Source organism: Castanea sativa, chromosome 1 (genome assembly GCF_040712315.1).
Source record: "Castanea sativa cultivar Marrone di Chiusa Pesio chromosome 1, ASM4071231v1".
In the NCBI taxonomy this organism is placed as follows: Eukaryota; Viridiplantae; Streptophyta; class Magnoliopsida; order Fagales; family Fagaceae; genus Castanea; species Castanea sativa.
The window spans coordinates 21,145,262-21,170,855 of NC_134013.1; the positions used below are offsets into that span (position 1 = coordinate 21,145,262).

At 32.9% G+C, this 25,594-nt stretch overlaps 1 pseudogene; it reads left to right on the forward strand.

The window, feature by feature from the left end:
* The first annotated feature begins 18,613 nt into the window (after positions 1-18,613).
* On the forward strand, positions 18,614-24,915 carry LOC142622489 (ABC transporter C family member 10-like; annotated as a pseudogene).
* The last annotated feature ends 679 nt before the right edge of the window (positions 24,916-25,594 follow it).

Sequence of the window (25,594 nt, forward strand, 5' to 3'; positions counted from 1 at the left end):
TAAAAATAAATTAAAAAAAAAAAAAACTAACATCAAAGTCAAGCTCTTTCTCTCCTGTATGTGAAACGTATCAAACGTAATGTAATCAAGCCAAATATCCAAAACACAAAGCAATTGTAAGTGCTAGAAAATTGATGGCCCAAACCCACTAAGAATAGTGGTACCATGTCCTTCAAATTGAGCCCAAACAATAGAATTTGTATAGAGAGTGGGAAAACAGTTCTGATGTAAGTTAGATTAAGAAGGCCAAAGAATCAAAAGTGAATAGAGGAGAACAGCTCAAAGAGGAATTGAGAATAATGATGTCCTCGGGTAAGTCCGAGGATTGGGTCTTATATAAGTTTGTTACAAGTTTTGATTCAAGTCACACCCTGTTCACTTTCTTATTTTTCTTAATTCTTCTGGAAAAAGTCCCCATTAATTGGGAGGTTTCCCTCTCTTATATACTCTTTTTCTTTGTATTATAGCCCTCCACCTATATGCTTCATGGCTTTCCTTAGGACACTTGTCCCATCAACGCTCTACTGAAGGTGGTAGAATGGCCTGCTTAGTTGTGAAACTATTGTTCATGTGTCATTTCCTCATTAATGCAGCTGATAAGGCTACTGCAATGTATTCAATGCGGAGGTGGAAGGTAAACCTTTACAAGAAGCTCCCTCCCACCGCCTTGGCCCTTTTCCATGATACTTCTTTCTCTAAGCGGGCCCTCATACAATCATTACCTCGCATCTCCTTCCCTTCTCGGATCAATGAAGTCTTCAGGTCAGATATACTTTTCGGGTGGAATCATGCGTGTTATTTCCTATTCAACCCTCCTCGGACACCCTACAACAATAATGTAATTTATCATGTTTTCATGTGGCACCAATCTCGTTCACAGTCATGTAAGTGTATTAAATCTTTTGTACTAAAACTGATGATAGCTTTATGACTATTACATAGTTAAAATACTCTTTTAATCAATAAATTGAGTGTTGAAATTTTCTACTATCCCTATAAATATTTTGTTGTATACATAATATACTTTTTTTTAAATAATTTTACTGTAGAGATAAATATAGTTAAGATCATATTTGAATTACCCTTGACTATATTTTATTAAATACATTTTAGGTGATTAGTTAAGACCCTGTTTAAAAGAAGGAAGTATCTTCTCAAAAAAATAAAATAAAAGAAGGAAGTAAGTCAATTAAGTACTTATATAGTTTTATCTTTCAATATTTAAATTAAAAAGTTGCTTCCTTTTATGCTTTTCTATTGGATAAAATAAAATCTTGGTATTTCTCATAGTTCTTTTTCTCAGTTCCTTGTTGGTGTATATTTAGATTATTGCTTCAAGGATTCTTTTGTAGTATTTCTAGACGGTGTTTGTATTTCTCAGTTCAGTTTTTTTTTTTTTTTTAAAAAAAAAAAAGGTAGATGAACTCTTTTAAAGTTCAATTTACTGTTAGGAACAAAGTCATAATTTGGTCTGTCCGTAGAAACAATGTCTTTTTCCAATCCATTAATAGGAGCTTTGTACTTTCTATTATGTGTAATCCTCTTTATGGGTTTATGGTTTATGCTCCAAACAAAATATTTATGAACAGTAAAAGAAAACAGCACAAAACTAAGTCCACAACATTTTTACAACATTTTCACAACAAATCATAGATGATTAGTTGTTATTGGTTCAAATTTGATTCTAACACTAAAATTACTTTTTTGCCCCAACAATAACAACCAGTAACAACCTGCCACGTAGGATTTGTTGTAAAAATGTTGTAGAAATATTGTGGACATATCATTCCTCATTTGTGTAGACCATTTTCTTCAACTGCACAAATTGTTTGTCATCATATTGTTTAGAGTCTAGACCAACTTTTTTTTCCCAAATAAATTAAAAACTAATATCACTAAATAAAACATATTTTAATATGATTTTCCTTCATTTCAGGTCAATAATAACTACTATTCATTAAGAGCATTCAATAATGTAAATAAAATGACAAAACAAATACTTGCATAAAAGAACATATCTATTTTACTATTTAAGGGACTTCCCCTGTTTGGATTCTTTTTTTTTTTAGTTCAAAAATACCCCTACAATCCTTTGTTTAAGTTGAGACAAAACTAAAGGACAATCCGGTAAAAATGCAACTCTAACTCCCACTAAAACATTGCGTAAAAAATAGAATCACTTTCCTGTTAATTTTTAAATTACTTTATCCACTCATAAATTAAATTTTCAAAATAAAAATTATATATATAAAATAAAAACACAGGTTTTTCTCCCTATAAAGCAAACGTGTAATATTTGTTCATTTTTTTAAGCTAGCCTCATGATGCTTTTGTTGTATTAATAGTTCTAAATACGTCATATTAATAAGAAATTATGTAAACCTCAAATTGAAATGAATGAAAAAAAATTATGACACTAAAAAAAAAGCCTCATTGCATGTGCAAAGCGCATGTAATGAGGCTAATATGAATTAATTAAGGATAGAATAGCGAGAGTACAAACCTCGAGTCCAAATCTTCTGTCTCACTTTTTCTATTATACTTTATACTCCAATAAAAACTTGCCACATATTCACATAATTAATTAAATACTACCATTATGACTTATTATTTTTATTTTAACTACTAAATAAAATAAATTTTAAAAAAACCCAAACACCTCCTACCACCAACACCGCCCTTCACTATCACCAAACATGCCGGCACCATTAGCTGCCGCCCTCAGCTTCTCCAGTCATGGAAACCACCATCACCCGATCTATACCATGCCAGACATTCAAGCCGTCACTTCCCTCACCAACCACCATCACTCCACCAAAAACACCAACAGATCTAGAATCACCATCATTCAAAGTAAGACTTTGTCTTTCTCAATTCTCAAATCCAAATCTTATAGATCTCTCCATCTTTCTTGTTAAAATTTCAAATAATATATTCATTTTGGAAATGTTGGCACTAAATGTGTTGGATTGTTTATGGATTTTAGATCTGTTGGGTTTATTTTGGTAGTGGAGTGATGATGGTTGGAGGGATTGAGATGGGCGGTGGGATTGGCTTGGATGTCGGTAGTGACCAGCAATGTCAGTGGTGGTGACCGGCAATGTCTGTGATAGAGACTTCCGGTGCCGACCAAAGTTTGGTGGTGGACCGATGGTAATGGTAGGGAGTTGTTGGGTTTTTTTTATTTAATTTAGGTTGTTAAAATTTTAAAAAAAAATCAATAATGGTAGTATTTAATTAATTAGGTGAACATGTGGCAAGTTTTTATTGGTGAAATATAGAGTGGAGCAAGAAAAATAGGATAGAAGATTTGGACTCACAAACCTCTAGTAGGAGATCTATAACATGCATTATTTGGGCTCTTCCTATTGAGTAGTTATCAAGTTTTATCATTTCCTCCATCAAAGCTAAAGTAAGACATGTGAATACCTTTTATAAACTTTTTTTTAATATATTCTTCATTAATTTAATTGGGTTATAATTAACATCTAAATTAAAGTAAATAAATATGTAAAAAAGCAAAGTTATATGTAAAGTTAAAACCACCCAAGATGAATGTATAGACACTAAATTTTGTTTTAATTATTCATTGATTTCATTGTTTATTTATAAACATCTAAATTAAAGTGGATAAACATGTAAAAACAAAGTTTTTTTTTTTTTAAAGATAGTTTCAACTTATGGCGTCCAATCCCAGATCTTTTATTCAATTATTAGATACTTTACCAGTCGAGTTAACTAGAACCCATATGTAAAGTTAAAGTTATATATAAAGTTAAAACCACCCAAAATGAATGTATAAAGTCAATCTATTTATATTTAGTATTGTCAAAAAACAATAGGAGTAAAATGTAATATATAAAAAAAAATGATGATATGACTAATGAAATGACGGATGAGGTGGTACAACATGAGTATATCAATATTAAATAATACACTTTCATTTTTATATTGTATATAGATTATAGATTATAATTTATAGCCTTCACTTTAATTATATAAATTTTTTATCCAAATTAGACGAAAAACTAGAATTGAATAAATTTGAAATTTAGAAGACCTAATTGAATTAAAGTAAAGTTAATATTTAAAAAGAATTTTAATTTGCATTTTAGCAAATAGATTATAATTCATTGCCCTCACTTCATTTTGTGTCTATTTGGCTGAAATTAAATTTTTTTTGCTGAAAATACTATAGATAAAACTAAAAAGCAGTTGAAATAGTACAATGGAACTCATGAATAATACCAAAAAGTACAATAAGACTCATGAATAGTAACAAAAATAAAATAAATAGTTAAAAAATGGTAATTTTTTAAACCAATTACAAACTCAATTCATTGACCAGTTTTCGGGTGAATCGCCTTCTTAGCCAAAAAAAAAGTGGTGTCGATATCATCAACATCACCATCACCATCACCATCACAATGATCATGGATTTGACATAGGAGTATTCAATATTAACCATTCACTACTCGTGTGGTTTACATTTTCAAAGACCAATCAATCCTATGCCTTTCAAAACATAATTCTCTGGCTAAGGACAATATTGTCTGCAAAACGTATACGTTTTAATTATATTATTTGTTTATAGTGTCTTATATTATATTAACACATGGTCTTAGTTTTATCATAAAATTAACAGGGAAAGCATGGATATAAGTCCAAGAACAAATTTCAAATTTTTATAGGAAACCTGAACATGGTATTGGTTCTACAAGGGAAAAATAAATAAATAAATAAAAACTGATGAATTCATGTTGTAACTTGCAATTCGCATCCTTCTATAATCTTTCATTTTTTTATTTGAAGGCAATATAATTAATATAAACTTTACAAATACTAAATCGCCTTTCCCTCAAGGGGAAAATGCTACAACAATAGAAACCAAAGGGTGAAGATTATAATGCTTTTAATTTCGATTCTGGGTCAAAGGTGATGGTGTATTCTTTGATAAGGGTAATTATAGAATTCTAGAATACTTTTTGAAATGCATATATTCTATAATTTTGTGTTTGACAAAGAACTTGTTATGTCATGTGGATTAAGGCTGCTTGGACTTTGGTTATGGATCATGAGTGGCCGTCACAAGCATCAACTCCCCTGGTTGAAAGCAATAGCACTATCTAAGGCAGGTTCCAATTGCATTTTTTGTACCACCTAACTCGATCTCTAGGTCAGCACTGGGTATCCCACAATTGATTAATTGTCATGGTCTTTCTCTTCATCTAGTTTACTAAACAAAATAATGATTAAAAAAAGGGCTTTTTCCAAGGCAGGTTTCAATGGCATTAGAATTAAAACACAGTTTCTAATTTTCTACTTGGAGTACAGAGAAAGTTAAATTCAAACTACAGACATGAGACACCATAAAAATATATTATTATTATTATTATTAAGCTATCACTTGAATCTGAAACCATATACGTTGTTGTCAATCAAGGAATAGGGGCTTTGGATAAGCCATATAGTTATCTGATTGCGCGCATTAGTCCTTGCTTGCTTTCCCTCAAAGGTAAGACAGTAAGCCACGATTCATTGAGAACCATTTTAAAAGATCCAACGTGTAGTTACAAGTTTGTGGAGGCATGTATGTATGAATTGTTTTAAAAAGTTTTCCTAATTGCCAATTATGTCAGCAAGGCTACATCATATCGCACTGCTGTGATGGAAGCCAAAGGGTTGTAATCCGAGGCAGAAGCCACCTTTGCCATCGTGCAATACCATTACCATATGTCCATATATGGTTGTTAAGGCAACTCTAGATGAATGCAATACCAGGTGCCAATTACAAATCAACATGCTGCTAAATATTGATATAAATCTCTTAAAAAAATTCTGATAACCTTTTGGCACTATAACCTTTTTTATATTTTTTATAATTTTTATATATGCATAAGGATAATTATATAGAAAGAGGACAAACAAAAAAAGGTTCCAACCCATCTCAATTTTATGGGGAAAAAATAGCAGGGAAAAAGAAAAAGGTGAAAATGAGTCCTTCCCAGTTGCAAAAAACAGCCCATTGGGAAGAATGCCCCATGCAATTTTCCAAAGCAAGAGTTTTAGCCTTTCATGAATTTTGAGCTTCCACAAATACTTCCATTGTTGTTTTGATAAAGAAGCAGAGTCTTCAAACCTTTATGACTGATCCAAAATGTAGGCTAATTTAACCTTGAAATCACCATGACTAGTGGGGGTTCAAAATAGTTTGTTTCCGGCACTAGTAGGGAAGGAAGGGGTTATACAAAATGTTTGTAATGGTTTGATTGTCAAAAAGATAATTTAATCATCTTCTAATTCCAATGTCAAATCGTGAAGTTTCTGAAGATATAAAATAATAACACAATCATCCATTAGCAAGCATAAACATAAGATATAATATACACAAATAACTCAATTTAAGTATAAATATTAAATAAACTAATATCTAATATAAATATTAATAAAATAACAGATAACAAATCAATATTATCAAATCAAATCATCAATATATATATATATATATATATATATATATAAAAGCAGAGACCTCATTATGTGAGGATCTAAGCTTTTGTTAAGTGACACCTCCTATGAAGTTTCTCTACAATCATCTAACTCTCCCATTAATTGTCTAAATTTACATCACAACTCTCTCTCTTCTTCATGTTTTTTAGTATACCAAATGTTACAGTTTTTTTTTTTTTTAATTTTATAAAAAGGGATACTAATAACCAATGAGATCGAGATAGATAATCTTCTAGCATTTCTATTGCCTGAATTACACAAATCCATATCTTTTATTTACTATAATCATTATTATTTTATATTAATTTACGGGAATCCTTATTATTCTATGGTGATGAATTTACATACAAACATCTCATAAACAAATTCTCCCTCCTCTATTAGTCTTTTTTTTTTTTGGTATGGCAAGTTTTTACGTTAATTATATAAAAAGTTTCTACCTTTGTGAATGTATAGATGCATTAATCACAGCTTGCCTCTAAAATGACGTTTTGGTTTTTGCCTTTTTATTCTCACATAATATACATTATCAATACTCTGCTATAATGATTAATGTAGGATTTTCTAAACCTTGGACTCCCCAACCTCTTTCTCACGCTTTACCTTCCCCTCTCAACTTTGACTATATTCCTCTATTCTCTTTCTTTCTCTCTTAAAAAAACTTTCTTTCTTTTAAAAATAAATAAAAAATCTTTAATAGTTAAATTTCATAAACTACTGCTACTCTCAAATTTTGTTTCCATACTCACATTTTTTTAAAACACTAGGCCAATGGAAGAAACCTATTGCTTTTGTGATCTTTTGTTGTAGCCAGTGGCTATCCATCGCACACTAAGTAGCCTTGACATGTATGAGTTCAAGCTATCTTTTGTTACTTTCAAAAATTCATTTCTTCACTTACAATCGGTAGGGTTAAGATCGTGAGATTTTGTGTTTTGCTATTTTCTTTTATAAGTTGTGTTATTGTGTATATCGATTTCCAAAAGATGCTTGACGTTTAGAACTGAGAAGTCGATAATTGTTTATTGTAGTGTAAAAGTCTCATTGTCATTGTCTTTTCAAGATTGTTTAATCTTAGCATATGGCTCGAGACTCGAGTAGATTGGTCTTTTCAAAATAAACAAAAGCTAAACCTACTGTAAATCATAAATTGGATTATAAGGATCAAACTATCTAGGGTGGAGGGTTTTTTTTTTTTTTTTATACAGAATAAAAATTCTACTCTAGATGTGTGAAGTTTTCTTTTGGAGACTTGAACTCCGACCCTTTCCTCCAATACCCCACAAGTACTTATATTTGTAGAATAACCATCACACTAAATATGTGCAATGGTAAGGTGGAGGGGATTTAATCAATGACAATTAAATTTGCAAAGGAAAAACAACACGACTATTCAATCCGCATTCTTTAGACTCCAAAGCTTCTTTCTAGAGTAAGGCTCTTGATATTTCAATAAAGAAATACATATTGACTTTTTTCCTACAACAAATTGAGATTTGGGTTAGTGGTTTTTTTTTTTTTTTTTGAGTTTTGGTTTAATGATGATTGTATAATGATCTATATGTTGTGTGTGCTTTCTTTTCTATGAATTTCAATAATGTATGAATCAAGGATTTTAGCGTTTGGTTCATTAAGGTTTTTTTTTTTTTTTTTAAATCTATATTTCATCTTTATTTCATTATTTTGTTTAGCTTTTGTTACTCCTTACAATGAACTCATTACTAACAAAGTTTTATGACAATTATGGTATAATATATGTACAATATTCTCTAAAATTATCTTACATAAAACATTACAATATTATCCATACATCGCACGGGAAACTTATTAGTTTAAGTATAAAAACATAAAGAAGTGCAAGTTGTAAACCACTTGTTTAATTATTATATTATTATTATATGGAACATATCATAAAAAACAAAGCAAAAGCAAAATTTTGAGGGAAGATAGAAATTGCGAAAGTTTACAAATCCTGGTTTAACTAGAAGATATACCTAGATAAGCTAATCAGAAAGAGATATAACCAGAACATATAATAAAAATAAAAATAAAAAACAAACAATTAAAACAAACGATTTGATTTTTTCCATTGCTTCCAAACAATGAAACAAATGGCCCCCACTAAATGTAATAAATAAGAGAGAGAGAAAAAATGTAATTTTTGGGATAAATTACGTATTTGGTCCCTATTTTTTACACCATATTTCAATTTGGTCCATATCTTTTCAATTGTATCAATTTGATTTCTAACTTTTCAGTGTCGTGTCAAGTTAGTTCTTGCCGTTATTCCTTGGATGGAAATTATTGACATGGCTAACGGTCAGAAATTTCTTTGAAATTTGCTAATATTTGGAATTTGCTACCGCATGTCTTTATTTTTAGAAAATAAAATATTTAGAATTTGTTTATTTTTGTTAAATTTGAAATTTTCTTTTCTTCATTTTCCTACCTTTGCTTTCTTGAGAACCAAACAGGATTCAAAACCCATGATTCTAAACTAAATTTCCTTTCTTTTCCCCACATTTTCCCAGCAGCCAAATAAGAAAAAGATCTTCGAAGCTCAGAGAATTCAATTCAAATTCCCCATTCCCACATTAAAAATATTCTTCCTTTTATCGGCTGAATACGAAAATAAAATTCCAAATAAGGTACACAGTCAACCCCAAACTGCTTGCTATTCCAAACCACCACAAATTGCTTCAATTAATTCATCGAACAAGGACTAGCAAGAGCACAAGGTTCGATTCAAAGAGTTGCAACTTCAAATCGCAATCTCTCTGTAACGTTTACGTTCCTAACTAAGTCCCCTAAAAATGGCCAGCATCCATTTGATTTTTTTTTTTTTTGCTATCAACGGCTTTACCATTTCACGTGATAAGACTTAGGAAATATGATTTATTTTTGTTTTTTAATTATAATAGGAATTTTTTACAGTTTGAAATTTTTGGGGAAGGAACTAAACAAGCAGAGTTGCAATTAGGAGTGACAATTTGTGTTCGCATGTCGGGTTCGTGTCGTGTCAAGTAATGAGTATTCGACTACATAGGTCAACACTAACCCAACATGTTTATTAAACGGGTCAAGATTCTTTAACCCTAACACGATCCATTTATTAAACGAGTCAGTCGTGTCGACCTGTTTATCAGATTTTATCAAAATGAAAAATAAAAATTAATGAAAAAATAAACAAATAAATATTTTTAATATAAAATTCAGAACTAACGAGTAACTGCATCACAAATAATCATTCAAAATTAAAGCATATCCCAATATCACAAATAATCAATCACAATATGTCAAAGAAAATAAATCACAACAACTAATAAGTTTATATACCTAGAGTTTGAAGGGTATATTGGTAAAATATCATTTAATTAAACGGGTCAGATGGGTCAAATGGGTTCTATGTGTTCAACACTAACCCAACCGATTTATTAAACGGGTTAGTTGTGTCAACCCGAATATGACACGAACCCGTTAAGCCTCAACCCATAACCTGCTAATTTCGTGTCATGTCGTGTCGGGTTCGCGGGTCGTGTCAAATTTTGCCACCCCTAGTTGCAATGCAAATCTAATGAGTGGTACACTACTAAACCATTTTTCGGTTTGAAATTTTTTGAGCTTTGAATTTGGGGATTTTAACTCCTAATTGGTTCCGCGTAAAGCAAAGAAAAGAAAATGAAACAAAGAAAAAAACTGAATTTAGTCTATAATAAACTAGTTTCAAATATGTTATTTTATTTTTTAAAACTAAAGACATGTGGCAGCATATGTGGTTACTTAAGTGGCATAAAAATAGATATTTTGATAACACAGTTAGTCACATTAGCTTTTTCTTTCCACCACTTAACGGTATGGATTATTTTGGCACAATACCAAAAGGTTAAGGATTAATCTGACGCATTTGAAATGTTAGGGATCATTTTGACATATAAGACAAACGTTAGGGACTAAAAATATAGTTTACCCTAATTTTTTATATAAATTGAGGTATCAAACAATAAATTTTCAATAATGACATGATCACTTTTAACTATTATCTTGGAAATTTACCGTCTTAAAAATTAAAATGGTGCAACTCTTGCATTTAATATTTTATAAAGAGAAGGAAAAAGAATCTGTTAGAAAGAACTATAATATTTCTACCTCTTGAAGATGATGAAAATGAAATAATTGTGTGTGTAAGTTTTGTAAGTCAGTTTGTACTTATCCAAAAAATAATATTTGTAAGATAGTTTGTAATGTTTAATTAATTGTAGTTGTAATTCTAGTAAATTTTTTATTGGCATTGCATGAGGACATAGGCATGGAATTAGATAAACCACGTTAAATATTATTGTCTTAAGTAGTTTTTCTTGCTCTTATGAAAGTGCTTTTTCTAACACCGAATTCCACTAAGGCACAGCAGCTTTTGGGTTGAGCAACCACTTGTCAAGTTGGTCTACCACTCGTTGGGCTTTATTGTTCTCACCAAACACATGCTGTACTATTCTACCCATTCGAGTCTAGGTCTATTGTGTACAATTCAACGGCCATTCATCGGGTCAATCAAAAACAGCTTGACAAGCAAATGTGGTTGTACAAAGGACCACAGCATAGTTTACGCCAGGACTTTAGAGTTTTCAACCAAGTCCCAATCCACCAAGGAACTTACTATACGTTACCTCCTTGTGTTAGCTCTAGCAATAAGAGAATTTTAGAGACCCATTCTCTCCAACCTTTTTCCCTTTTTTCTATAATTTGACAAAAGTTTCATTTAAAAAAAAATAGCCTGAGTTGGTTTGGAACATAGATATAAATGAAGGAATAGGCTCACCTTCTGGTTGATTTTACCCTCAGTAGACTCGATCATACTACAGCTTTATAAAAAACATGCTCAAATTAAATCTAAACTAGATCCAAATCCTACAGAAATAAAGATAAACTTCACATAATTTGCAGTTTGTACCAAGCGCATTTAGAATTGAGGATTTAAAATCAAGTGATTTTGAGAATAATAATTAGCATAAGGGTGCGTTTGTTTCGACAGTAAAGCAATTCCGGAAAATGTTTTCAAGAAAAGAAAATATTTTCCGGAAAGGAAAATATTTTTAGGTGTTTGGTGGCATTTTAAAAAATACTTTGGAAAATATTTTCAGGTGTTTGGTAATATTCTGAAAATGCAAATTTTTTTACTGATTTCTCACATTTTCTCATCTTCCAAACAAATTTTATATCAAAAAAATCTACAACACCACACAGCAGCCACAGAAAAATTCACCTCCACCCACACACCAGCACCACACAACACAAAAACCACCAAAACACCACCACCCACACCACCGCAACAACAACAACAAAATCAGAGATCAATGTTCGGATTGATTGAGAGATTGAGGGAGAGAGATCGGTAACGGCGGCCAGTTGGTAACGACGGAGGTGGGTTTGGGCTTGGGACGGTGGTCTCGCGGCTCGATCTCGCCGACGCGAGCTCGCCGGCGTGGTAGCGATCTCGCGGCTCGATCTCGCCGGCGCGAGCTCGTCTGGGCTTGGGGTTCGGTCTGGGCTTGGGGCTCGATCTCGCCGGCGCGAGCTCGTCTGGGCTTGGGGCTCGGTCTCGCCGGCGCGAGCTCGTCTGGGCTTGGGGCTCGATCTCGCCGGCGCGAGCTCGTCTGGGCTTGGGGCTCGATCTCGCCGGCGCGAGCTCGTCGGCACTTCTCTCTTTCTCCTCTCTTCGTTCTCTGTCTCCCTCACTTCTCTCTTTCTCCTCTCTTCGTTCTCTGTCTCCCTCTCTTCGTGCTCTCTCTCTGTTTTCCGTGGAAAACGTGATTTGAAGGTAAAATAGGAACGGTAAACCAATTCCAGCGTGTAAGGGTTGTTTTACGGTCAAACTGGAAAACAATTTCAGTTGACCAAATTTTTTGTGCTCACCAAACACACGCAAACGGGGAAAATCATTTCTGAAATTGGTTTACCGTTAAACCAAATGCAGCCTAAACTACATAATACAAATTTAAAAGCACATTATTTGAGTTTTGGGATTTTACTCCAGTAAAGATACTTGAGATTTTAATTCAAATAACATTTTATACTCGATCATTTCAAAACCATATATTATTATTAATATATGTCAAATCCATCCATAGAATTCATTAATAGGAAAAAAACACTTGCTTGTTCATATATTATTTTGAGAGGTGCTACGTCTACAACATTTTTACAATATTTTCACAACAAATCATAGGTGATTAGTTGTTATTGGTTCAAATTTGAATCTAACACTAAGATTACTTTTTTGCCCCAACAATAACAACCAGTAACAACTTGCCACTTAGGATTTGTTGTAAAAATGTTGTGAAAATGTTGTGGACATATCATTGTTGGAAAAATCTGGTTTTGTATCTCATACAAAACACATAGTGGAAGCAACAAATAAGGATCTATTTCATTCATGATTGATGACGTGTACTATGTAAATTTCAGAATTTAAGAACAAGATAGCGTACCTTGGTGTGGAGAAATTCAAAATAAAGATTAGAAGTACTTGGGAACACTTTTAATCTTCACTCCAATTCCATTTTACGCCCAAGGTGTGTGGTCTCTCAAATAGTATTCAAAGGGAGAATGAAAGTGTGTCTCACACTCTCTCTTTTTCTTTTTCTCTACACTTATAAAAAATTCTATATGTTTCTCCATTTATAATTAACTGATTATTTAATTGGGCTGGCCTATTAGGCCTTTCCAATTAGGCTGGCCTATTAGGTCTTTCCAATTGGGCTTTAGTGTGTGACTTGGAGTGGGACCAAAAGGGACCAATAAGACACTAGCTCCAATGGGCCTTGGACTTTTCCGTCAACTCTTGACAAGTCCAAAGTTACCATTAATTATATTTAATACCACTATATAAATATAATTGCACTCTAGGCTTTATTAATAAATTATATCCAAAGACTTTATTATACACGCAACCCCTTCATAAAATATTCGTAGTAATACAAAGTTATGAATGAAGACTGCCACTTTGTAAATTACTACATCTTATCCTTGAGTACCCGGTTTAATCCTTTAAAGTTATTCATTATATATTTATGAAATCCAATTTCATAAATATATATATATATATATATATATATATATATATATATATATATATATATTTATATATATATACTTTAGTAATTGTTTACCAAAGTGGTTAGGTCTGACTCTTTGAATAACTGAACCCATTAAACTTATCTCAAGGGAATATTTTATATCTTCATTAAAAGATTATGAATTCCATCTTGAGAATATATGTTCCATCAACACTAAATGTGGTTGCCCAACATACTGAGGTTTTGACCGTCACTTTAGATCTCACTTCTGATATATCAAAGCAACCTACATCTCATGATCATGTCCATTATTCTCTCAGGATTAAGAGTTCATGCAAATAGAAGTCGTGAGATTTATTATTCATTTGACAGTCATTAGGAGAATAATAAATCTCACAGCGGTCCAATTCAATATGTCTTAACTCTTAAAATATATCAACATATCAACTAGAAGTCTCCACTTCCATGATCAAGACAAATTATCTTAGTTGATACGTTATAGTCTTCGCAGATGAAATGCCCAATTTCATCACCGACTACGAACTATAAATTCTGAGTTTACAAAGAACTTGTGACTTATATCTTTTGTGATTAAATCACATAAATCACATACTATGCATCTCATGGACTATATGATAATGTCTCATATTCATGTTACCATTATTTTAGATAATAATAAAACAACTTTATTAAACACAACATTAAATCATATATAATGTCATACATAGCATCATACAATAGGATTTAAGAGCACACATCTTAACAATCATTTCTCCATTATTTTGGACTAATTGCAACTTACCCACCTGTGATTTGGGCGAAATTTAAATTTCCTACTCGTGGTTTGAAATTTGACATTTTACCCACCTAAAGTTAGCTCAGTTAGGGTTTCATAACCCATTTCTGTTAAAAATAAGGTTAAATATGTAATTTCGCTCCCATTTTATCTCTGTCCTCCCAAAACATATAAAACATAAAAGAACAAGGAAAAATAAGATAAAAAGTGAGGGTTTTGTAAAAATTAAGAACAAACATTAGCCCCATCTGAGCAAAGGAGAAAATGAATACATAGGTTTGAAGGAATTGCTTGAGTTCGTCATGCTGTTATTTGATTTGAGTCACATAGTCATCTGTTATTACAAATAGAATTTTATGGCAAACATATTGATGTTGTTGCTATAATTGTTGTTGTTGGTCTCCAAAGGATAAGCGGAGGCTGTGGAGACCACATTGTGTTGATAGGTATTGTTGTGGTGCTAAGAAAGGTCTTTATTCTACTGAACTTTGTTGAATCTTGTTTGAAATCGTGTTGATTTTTAGTAGAATCTTTACATAATTATTCCAGCCTAGCACATCTTGCACCATAGTCCATGATACTCCTTTAGGCCCTTTTCATTTTGTAGTTTCCTTTCTTCGTTGCTTTACTTGGGAGAAAAAAGAATTACAAGCTTTAAATTTTACTTAATATTTTAGACTAAGAATTTTAAACGGCAAGCTACTCCTACTATGAAACTAACGATCTTTTGAAAATGCATGATGGGTTTGATGATGAGGGCTAGATGAAGGAATGCAAAAAACGCATGGTTGACGCCTTTCCAAGAGAGGATCACTTTAGTGTTCTTAGCAAGGAAGTCAATACCGTACCGGAGGTTGTACCGGTTTAGCTAACGGTACGATATATTTCGAGTGCCGGTCAATACCGGTGTAATGTTTCGGGTTTACCGCTATTTTATATTATATATATATATATATACACACACACACATACACAAAATCTCTAGAACCATGTTTATAAGCATATAATATTTCACTAATATTATAATAAATATAAAGTTTATCATAAAACATTACCTCAATTCAGAACAAATTATTCATAGTTTTAGACTTTAGCATCAATTAAAAGAAAAAAAAACACAATATAAAAAATAAAAAGTTTAATTGTTCATTGCATACTAAGAAAACAAATAATACTAATAAGTTAATGTAAATAAGTTACCATTATGCCCTTACAAAAATTCAAAAATTACAACAAAAAAAAAAGCTTTTTTTTTGTATCGGCCGGTATTGCCCGAAATTGACCGGCATGGCCGGTACAGCCGGTATTTAAACCGGTACGAAACGTTATCGTTTCGATACCAGTAGACGTACCGGTACGGTACATACCGGCCAGTACGGCCGGTACAAGTACGGTATCGACTTCACTGGTTCTTAGCACCACAATAATACCTATCACCACAATGTGGTCTCCACAGCCTCCGCTTATCCTTTAGAGACCAACAACAACAACATGTTTGTCACAACTTTCTATTTGTAATAACAGATGACTATACGACCCAAATCAAATAACAGCATGACAAACTCGAGCAATTTCTTTAAGCCCGTGTATTCATCTTCTCCTTTGCTAAGATGAGGCTAATGTTTGTTCTTAATTTTTACAAAACCCTCGCTTTTTTATCTTGTTTTTCCTTGTTCTTTTATGATTTTTATGTTTTGGGAGAAGAGACATAAAATGGGAGCAAATTTACATACTTAGCCTCAATTTTAACATAAGTGAGTTACAAAACCTTAACTGAACTAACCTTATGTGAATAAAGTGTCAAATATCAAACCACGGATAAACCAGTTAAATTTCGGCCAAACCATAGGTGGGTAAATTGCAATTAGCCCTTTTCTTTAAGACATTTTAACTAAATAATGAAAATATTTCCATGTGAATGAACCACTTCAAAATTTCAGGAGATGCAGATTTGCTCAGGCTGGCTAATGGCCGCCTATTTGTGTACAAACTTAAACGTAGAAATGCAAACTAAAACTAAAGTTAGCTACATATAATTAGGGATTGAAATACTCACGAAACCTAAAAATTAACCAAAATACCACCTAAACCTAAAAAATGACTGAAAGATCCCCAAAATCTAAAAAATGACCAAAATAACCCCAAAACTTAAAAAATGACCAAAATACCCCAAAACCTAAAAATTGACCAAAATACTCCCTAAACCTAAAAAATGGAAAAATTACCCCCCAAAACCTATAACAAAATACCTCTGAAACCTATAAAATAACCAAAATACCCTTGAAACCTATAAAATGAAAAAAAAAAAAATGCCCCTTAAACCTATAAGATGATAAAAATACAGCATAAACCTAAAATGACCACAATACCTCCAAAATTTATAAAATGACCAAAATACCCCGAAATCTAAAAAATAATCAAAACACCCTAAAATCTAAAAAATTACCGAAATACCCCCAAAACCTAAAAAATGACTGAAATATCTCTGAAACCTAAAAAATGACTTAAATACATCCTAAACCTATAAAGTTACCGAAATAGCCCAAAATTTAAAAATTAATGAAACACCCCTAAAACTACAACTTTTCCACCAAAGTACCAAACCATATATCAAATCCTTCAACAAGCTCAAAACAACTAAAACAACTAACTCCCATAAAACTTACCCAATACCCAACACACCCAAAGAACTTACCTACCCCAAACACAAACAAAATTCACAACAAAATCCAAATGAAAGTTAATAGAACTTAGACAATATCTAGCACACCCAAAGAGCCAAACCTCCTTGTTGGGTTATCCACAAGTCCATGATGTCATTATAACAACCTATCTTCCACATCCACATACCATTTGGGTGCTAGCCTTACACAATGAAACCGAGCTCGGTTGGGTTGAATCCATTGATACTTAAAGAGGTCATTCATTCAATTTGGGGAGTAAATAGTTGAATTTCGGGTTGCAATTTAGGGCTTGGGGCACATTTTCAAGTACCAATTTGGGGAAATTTGGTTTAGACTTTAGAGCTTAATTTTGGTTTTCAATAGGGTTTTTTTTTTTTTATTTATTTAAAGCCTAATGTCACTTCAACTTTATTTTAGGCCACATCATTACTATATTACTCTCGTAGATATTTAGGATGGAACATGATGAAAGGACTAATAGAACTCATTATTTTAATTTTAAGGACTAATATTGATTACTTTAAAGTTTAGGACTAAAATCATTCATATGGTAAATTTCAAAGACTAATGATGTGTGTTTACTTAAGTTTTAATACATTTTTCATATCTTATACACCAGTTAAAGAAATACCATGACTCACTTTGGTTTATTTATTATTATTTTTTGGGCATTTCATTTCTCATCCTCACCCAACAAAAAGAAAAGAAACTCTCATATTATTTATCTCGTTTTCGTATCTCCAATATCTATTAGATAATTTCAAACTACATGCAGTCAAAGAAAATCTCATATTTTAGTAAATTCTCAAACACTTGAGTTGTAATCCACATAAATTTCTTGATATAGTAAATTTTGTAAAGAACAGGTTCTATTTTGAAGACACACAAGTCCACCCCGAGGCTATTCTGCGTGGGGCAACATCCTAACTAGACGAGTATTAGAGGCCCAAAGGTCTTAAGACATTTTGTAAGGCCCAGAAAATTGTAGATTGACCGTCACTTGGGGCGGGCCCAAAAACTTTTGAAACTTTTTGAAATTTGAAATTTGAATATAAAACCCTTCTTCCTTCCTATTTCCCTCATCCTCTCACTCTCAATCACAATTCAAAAACCCTAAAACCTCTAATAGAGATTACCTCGTTTACTCAGATCAACCTCAACTCGCCGGAAAAAAAACCTCTAATATATTTTTATCTATCTATCTATCTATATTCTATATCCATTTCGTTGTAATATTTTAGTTGATTGCTAATCACTATTTTATTATATTATAATTTAATTCTCAGGTGCTACCTTAGTAGGTGAGATGTCAGGGAGAATGCCGCTGCTGTTTTGGGTCATGACATCTGAGCATAGAGCAGAAACAAAAAGAAACAACTAATCTATATTTTTTGTAAATTTCTTTTTAGGTAAAAAATAAATAAATTTAAGAACACTTAGATTTTTTTTTTTTTTTCTTGTTTCTTAATGTAATGTAGTGGTGCTTTGACGACCCATTGGGGTTTTTAAATGTCTGCTTGTGTCATGAATTAAGAATGCTGAATGAATGAATGAATGTTGATTATCAGAAGAAGAATGCTATTCCATTCATTTTGTTCTCCCATGCGATTATGGTTGGACCAAATAAAAGAGGTCTCTAATTTGATTTTGTTCAATCAAATTTCCTAAGAGGTGTGCGTGATTTTACTTTTTGTTTTTAATTTATGATGTGAGAAAACTAAAATATGGGCTAGTAAGGAAATTCTGAGGTTTTTTTTTTTTTTTTTGCTAGGAATTGAGACATTATTTCAATATACTTTTTTGCTCACCAATGACAACTTGTTGCTTAAAATTTGTTGTGAAAGTGTTGTTAGAATGTTGTGGATATAGAATTTCTCAAAGCTAAAATGACTATAAATTCTACCGTAAAAAACTCATAAATTGATGTGACAAAAATGTATGGCACCAATAATATAATAAATAAATGTTTGAATGAATTTTTTTATGATTGATGATTGAGAAAAAAAGGAACAATAAAATGGGTGAAGACATACGTAGTGAGATAAAACTAATAAGAATGGTAAATTTGGTGAAAAACTGATATGATTCGGTATGTAAGAGAAGATTCATTTTCCTACTTTCTTTGTGTTAAGGGTCTGTACATATATTAAAGTGGGAGTCTTTTTTGTCAGCGTAAAGTACCAAAGAATTGTTCATAATATACCAACTTCAAGGATTTTTTTCAAGGAGCCAAGAGGGGCAAGTGGCCCCCCTTCGGTTCCGCCCCTGAGTCCAACAACAGTAGATCAAGAGGGAGAGACTCAAGTAGATCAGTAGGGCTCTTCTTGGCGAAGTGTTTGGAGCCATTCTCCGAGAGGCAATGGTTCTTTCAAACTGGAATAATTGGGCTCCAAGTAAGATCCTTTCTTTTTGCTGCTATCTATCAGAAGCAACTGCAACTCTCAAACGCTGCTAAGGTGACTCATTCTCCTGGCCTGATAATGAACTATGTCACAGTAGATGCCTATAGGATAGGTGAGTTTCCGTATTGGTTTCATCAAATATGGTCAACAAGCCTTCAGCTGTGTCTTGCATTAACTATTGTCTGGTATTCTGTGGGACTAGCAACTGTTGCAACTTTAATTGTAGTCATACTAAGAGTGGTTGCAACTTCTCCATTAGCCAAATTGCAGCATAAGTATCAGACAAAACTCATGTTGGCACAAGATAAGAGGCTGAAGGCTATCGTAGAAGCTCTTGCAAATATGAAGGTCTTGAAGTTGTGTGCTTGGGAGAAACATTTTAAGAATGTCATAGAAGGGTTAAGGAAAGAAGAATCTGAGTGGATACTAGCAGTTCGATCGTAAAAGGGATACTATTTATTTTGTTTTGGCCATCTCCCATTTTAGTATCAATTGCCACCTCTTGGTCGTGCTACTTCCTTGGAATTCCACTATCTACTAGTAATGTATTCATGTTCCTTAGTTCCTAGCAAGTCTGCGCATTGTTCAGGAGCCCATTAGGATGATCCCAGATGTCACTGGAGTTTTCATTGAAGCAAATGTTTCTTTTACTTGGATAGTGAAGTTTCTGGAGGCGCCAGTGTTAGAGAACAGGAATACAAGGCAAAAATGCAACGAGAAAGAGCTTAAGTAGTCCATATTTATCAGGGCCACTGAAATATCGTGGGAGACTAGTCCTGCAAATGCCACACTAAGAAACATAAATTTGGAGGTGAAACAAGGAGAAAATGTAAATATTTGTAGAGAGATTGGATCAGGAAAATCTACCCTTTTAGTTGCAATTCTTGGAGAGGTGCCAAAGGGCATGGTAAGTAATCATTTCATTCCTTCTCCAATGGACTAGAATTAACTGTGAATTAGAGCATTGTATATTTCTAGCTTTCTTTGAGACTTAGGTGACAAATTTTCTATGAAGATATAATATTTTTCCTTCTAAACATTTATACCTGCTTAACTGTATGCATCAATTACAGTGTAGATATCTAAGTTCTTAAATGAAAAAAAAAATAATAATAATAACACTTCAGGGTCTATCTTTTCGGGTTGATGTTTATGGATATATAGCATATGTTTCTCAAACATCCTGGATCCAGACAAGGTCTATACGAGAAAACATTCTGTTTGGGTCCCCCATGGATTCGCTTAGATACCAAGAAGTTCTTAAAAGATGTTCCCTAATAAAGGACCTTGAGATGCTTCCATTTGGTGATCTCACTGAAATAGGAGAAAGAGGTGTTACTTTGAGTGGTGGACAAATGCAGCGAGTTCAACTTGCACGTGCACTCTATCAGGATGCGGATGTATATATCTTGGATGATCCATTCAGTGTTGTTGATGCACATACTGCAACCACACTATTTAATGTAATTATTATTTTCCATCTATTAGGTTTTTGATACGAGTACTCTTTTGTTTTTGGAAGAAAAATCTAATATGCCCTGTGGCCAGTAATATGTGATGGGAGTTCTATCTAAGTAGACAGTCTTGCTGGTGACTCACCAAGTTGACTTCCTTCCTGTATTTGATTCTGTTTTGGTTGGTATACCAGTGAAACTATTCTGCTTTCTCTGTGTCTTTCATTTATATATCTATTTATTTTCTGGGTTGGGGCTACTTGTCCCATTATTCTTCTTAACTATGGTCTTGATACACTTACCAAAAAAAACTATGGTCTTGATACCTAAGAGGCTATGAAATAGTGGATAGACTTTTCCAATTTTACTAAATATTTTCTATTATCTGCTGGGAGTGTTGTGAAAAACCCTTGGACTAAATATATTTCAATTTGTTTACAGGTAATGACAGAAGGGAAAGTATTAAGAGCTTCTACATATGATGAGTTGCTGGCTTCTAGTCAAGAATTTCAAAATCTTGTCAATGCACACCATGTCAAGAGAATGTTCCAAACAGCAATGCAGAGTGTGAAGTTTATAGAGAAAGTTACTTTCTGTGTAAACGTTTTCTTGAGGAAGTCTTGTGTATAATTGGGGAATCTTTCCCACATGGTACGCTGCTTGGAATATTTCTTCTTTATTCTTTATCCTGGTTTAAACAGTATCATAACATTTATCCTTTTTTTTTTTGCATCTTTGTACTGCAAACTGATTTTGTTTCTTTGTTGTGTACCTATGGTTGTGATACATCATGTCCAAATCATTTGCACTTCTGTCAAAATTTCTGATGTTGTTACTCTGTATGTTGTTACCCTGTCACGAATGTACTTTTCTTCCTATCTTCCCTCACCCATAAGTTGTAACAATTTAATTGGTATTACAATGTGGTGTAAATCAACAATTTTCTGACAAGATTGTATTTTCTATTTGTTGGGGCAAAAGTGGGAAATGAATTATTGAACCTATCTTTAGATGGTGCAATTTAGTTGTTAGTGGTATATCCTGACTTTGTACACCATAATTGGTATTTGCATACACTATAAGTTATTTCCTTGCTTTTTAAAAAGAGAATGTTCTTTCCAGTAGCTATTGATTGGATTTATTTTAGTTTGGCATCTATGAAGTGTTTCGCTTGTTATGGTATCTCATTATTTTGGGGTTTATTTTTTTGCCCAATGCACCTTTTATATGGCCATATGCTAATATATTTCAAATAAAAATCTTTTATGTTATGTTTCTGCTTTAAATATGATATTTCTTATTGATAATTTTTTTTTTGTGTCTCTTTCAGGTAATGAATATCTTCTGGATTTAGGATCTAATTATTTAAAAGCAGTAGATTTGGGCCATGTATCTCCTAAACTACATGAACTTCTTCAACTTTTACAATCATTTGGGTAATTTAACTACACCAGCTAATTTTTGTTTATAATGTTATGTGGTTGATTTACCATCATGTTTTGTGGTTGCAGAGGAGCTGAGCAAGTACTGTGTCTCATTTTTGTTGAGAGAATTGTTACAGCTAAGGTAATTGAGAGATTCATGAAGAAAGTTACCTATTTATCACATTTCACGGTTTCATATTTGACTGGAAGTAATACATCAGTGGACTCGCTGCCACCAAAAAGGCAAAAGGAAACATTGGAGTCATTTCACTCTGGCAAGGTGGCTAATCTTTTATATATAGGATTTGCATTATTAGAAGTTCTGTAATTTGAAAACCCAATTCTAAACTAGCAAATCCTTCTATGTAGGTCAATTTATTATTTGCTACTGATGTAGTTGAGGAGGGAATTCACGTGCCAAACTGCTCTTGTGTGATATGTTTTGACCTCCCCAAGACAGTCCGTAGTTATGTCCAATCTCGGGGACGAGCTCGACAGGATAACTCTCAATTGGTCATGATGTTGGAGAGGTGAGGTCTCCTCTTTGCTGTTAGCCTTTACATAGTTTCTTGAAATTCAGATTTTTTTTTTTTGGGTTGCTATTGTATGTAATCTCAAATTTATTGTTGCTCTAACTATACATATATCTAAAGGGAAAACACGAAACAAAGGGATCAACTGTTTGACATAATCAGGAGTGAGCGTTCAGTGACAGATACAGCCATGAATAGAGACCCTGATGCACACATTCTGAAGGCATGTACTATTGAGGAAGTAAATGCATATCATGTGGATGCAACTGGGGCCTCGGTTACTGCAGATTCTAGTGTCAATCTCATTCATTGATATTGTGGAAAACTTCCTGGTGACAAGTATGGATATGTCTTCCTTGTAAATTGTTTAGTTATACTAGTGTCTATTTGGCATCAGCTTATAAGCTCAATTTTTAACTTTTATGTACAGTTTTTTTAAACCTCATTTTTTCCAGCCATTTCTTACTTTTTCAAAAAATTTCAAGGTACAAGTATATGTTAGCACACTTTCAGCGAAAAGTTTTCAGCAAGAAGCTAGATAAGTTATTCCCAAACGGACACTAAATATAATTTCCCTTTTTATTTTGTGATTCTATGCTTTAAATCAAGTTCTCTTATTCAGTCATAATTTGTTACTGTATTACTTAGGTACTTTGTCCCAAAGCCAAAATTTCAGTTTTCAATTATCGAAGGGTCTTATGAGTGTAAAATGACATTACCCCCTAATGCGGCTTTCCAATCCATAGTTGGACCCTCAAGTAGGAATTTTAATTTAGCAAAACAGCTTGTTTGCTTGGAAGCATGTAAGAAGTTGCATCAAATGGGTGCTTTGGTTGATCATCTTCTCCCATCCATCAAAGAGCTTCCAGAGAAAAATCTCATTGTAAAAAGCAAAGAATCAGCTTCGGGTGCAGGTATGTATATGTGTAAACTACTGACCAATTGATTTTTTGGTTGTTAGGTGTAGTGTTCACTAAATGGTTCTGTAGTCCCTATTTAAGGGTTCATTAGGGTAGTTGATATATTGCATGCATTTCTATTTGAATCTGACCCAATCTAGAATACATTGGAACAATAAAGCAAGCCTTCGTAAAATACTCGTTTACAAGTCAATTGTCAACTTGTGGTGTTATTTTAATAAAAGATCACTTGTTGATAAATTCTTTGTTTTCTTATTTTGCCTTTGTATGTGCAAAAACAAATGATTTAGCAATGTTGATACTTTTCATGAGAGAATACTTTTGATCCTGAAGCTTTTAACATGTTAAAAATATACATTAGTTTGATGCTTTGGATGACTTCATGTGTTATTTTTTAGTTTCTTTTGAATTCAACTGCAGAAAAATATACATTAGGTGTTTGAGTTTTTATGTTGTGCACTTAGTTTTTGTATCATATCTGGCATTTTCCAAGGCATTTATTTTTCTCCTTCTATTTTCCTTATACCTATTATTTTGGTGTTCGAAGGAACAACACAGAGGAAGCAGTTACATGGGACTACTTGCATTCGTGCACTATCCAAAACTTGGGGAGAAAAAGTCGATGGAGCCATTTTTCAGGCCTAAAAATTCGACTTTTTATATAATATTCCCGGAGAGCTTTATTCTGGATTTGTTCTTTTGCTTGAGACAAAGCTTGATGTTGAGGTAGTGAATAATACCTCTGCTGAGAGTCCTTTTGATTTAAACACTGACAATGCCTCATCAAAATATATGACATTTTCAGAGTACTTCAACAAAAAGTTAGTGATTTCTTATCCTGAATGATGTTTTGAGCTTATTGTGTATTTTTCCCTTTGGATTCCTCTATATAGTTCCATAGATAACTCCTGTCCTGATCAGGTATGGGATAACGCTGATTTATCCAGGACAGCCTTTGTTGCGGTTAAAGCAAAGTCATAACCCACACAACCTTCTTGTAAACTTCAATGAGGAAGGTTTGTTAATTTGAATGCTTGAGCTTTGTTACAATGTATAACGTTCTTCTATGTGGTGCACGTGTTCTGTATATTGGTATTCAGGTGTTTTTTTCCTTTCCTTTTGGCAGATTTATGTGCTAGTTATGATTTCATAATATTTAGCCTTTGTAAAGAAAGATGATTTTATTTCATTTTTCCAGCTTTGATAATCTAGTTGAAAAAATTTAGCTGAACAATGCATATTGTCAACACCCCTCAACTAAGTCATGGCTTTCAGCTTTGTCTACTACTATGATTCCCAGTTCTCGTAGGGTAGACCAGATGGGAGAATTGGGTTTGGGGTTGGGAAGAGTTTTTAGTTGCATAAGATTGTTACAGACAGAGTAGATGGAGACCTTTCTATATGGTACACCATGTTCAATTGGAAAAAGGAAGCAAAAAGAGAGTCGTGTTAGGCAATGCTAAACACTTCTCTCAAGCCTAATTTAAGGATCTTGATAATTGACTGGCATGTTTTAGAAATCAGATAGCAGTCAACTATTAGTTCCCTATTTCTATAGTGTAATAGAAATCCGGCTTAGAAGCATGCCCTGCAAGGAGGAAGGAAAAGGGAAATTTCCATGAGCATGTGTCGGCATACAAAATTGCACACATTTTATCATCTTAGATGAGGGTTTTCCCTTACTGGTTTGGTGTACTACACAAGTTGTTATTGTACAATCATTAGATGGATGTCTGTTTCTAGTTTTTTAAATAAAGTTCTTGAATCTGATTTACGCTCTGTTTGTTTCAGCATCAAC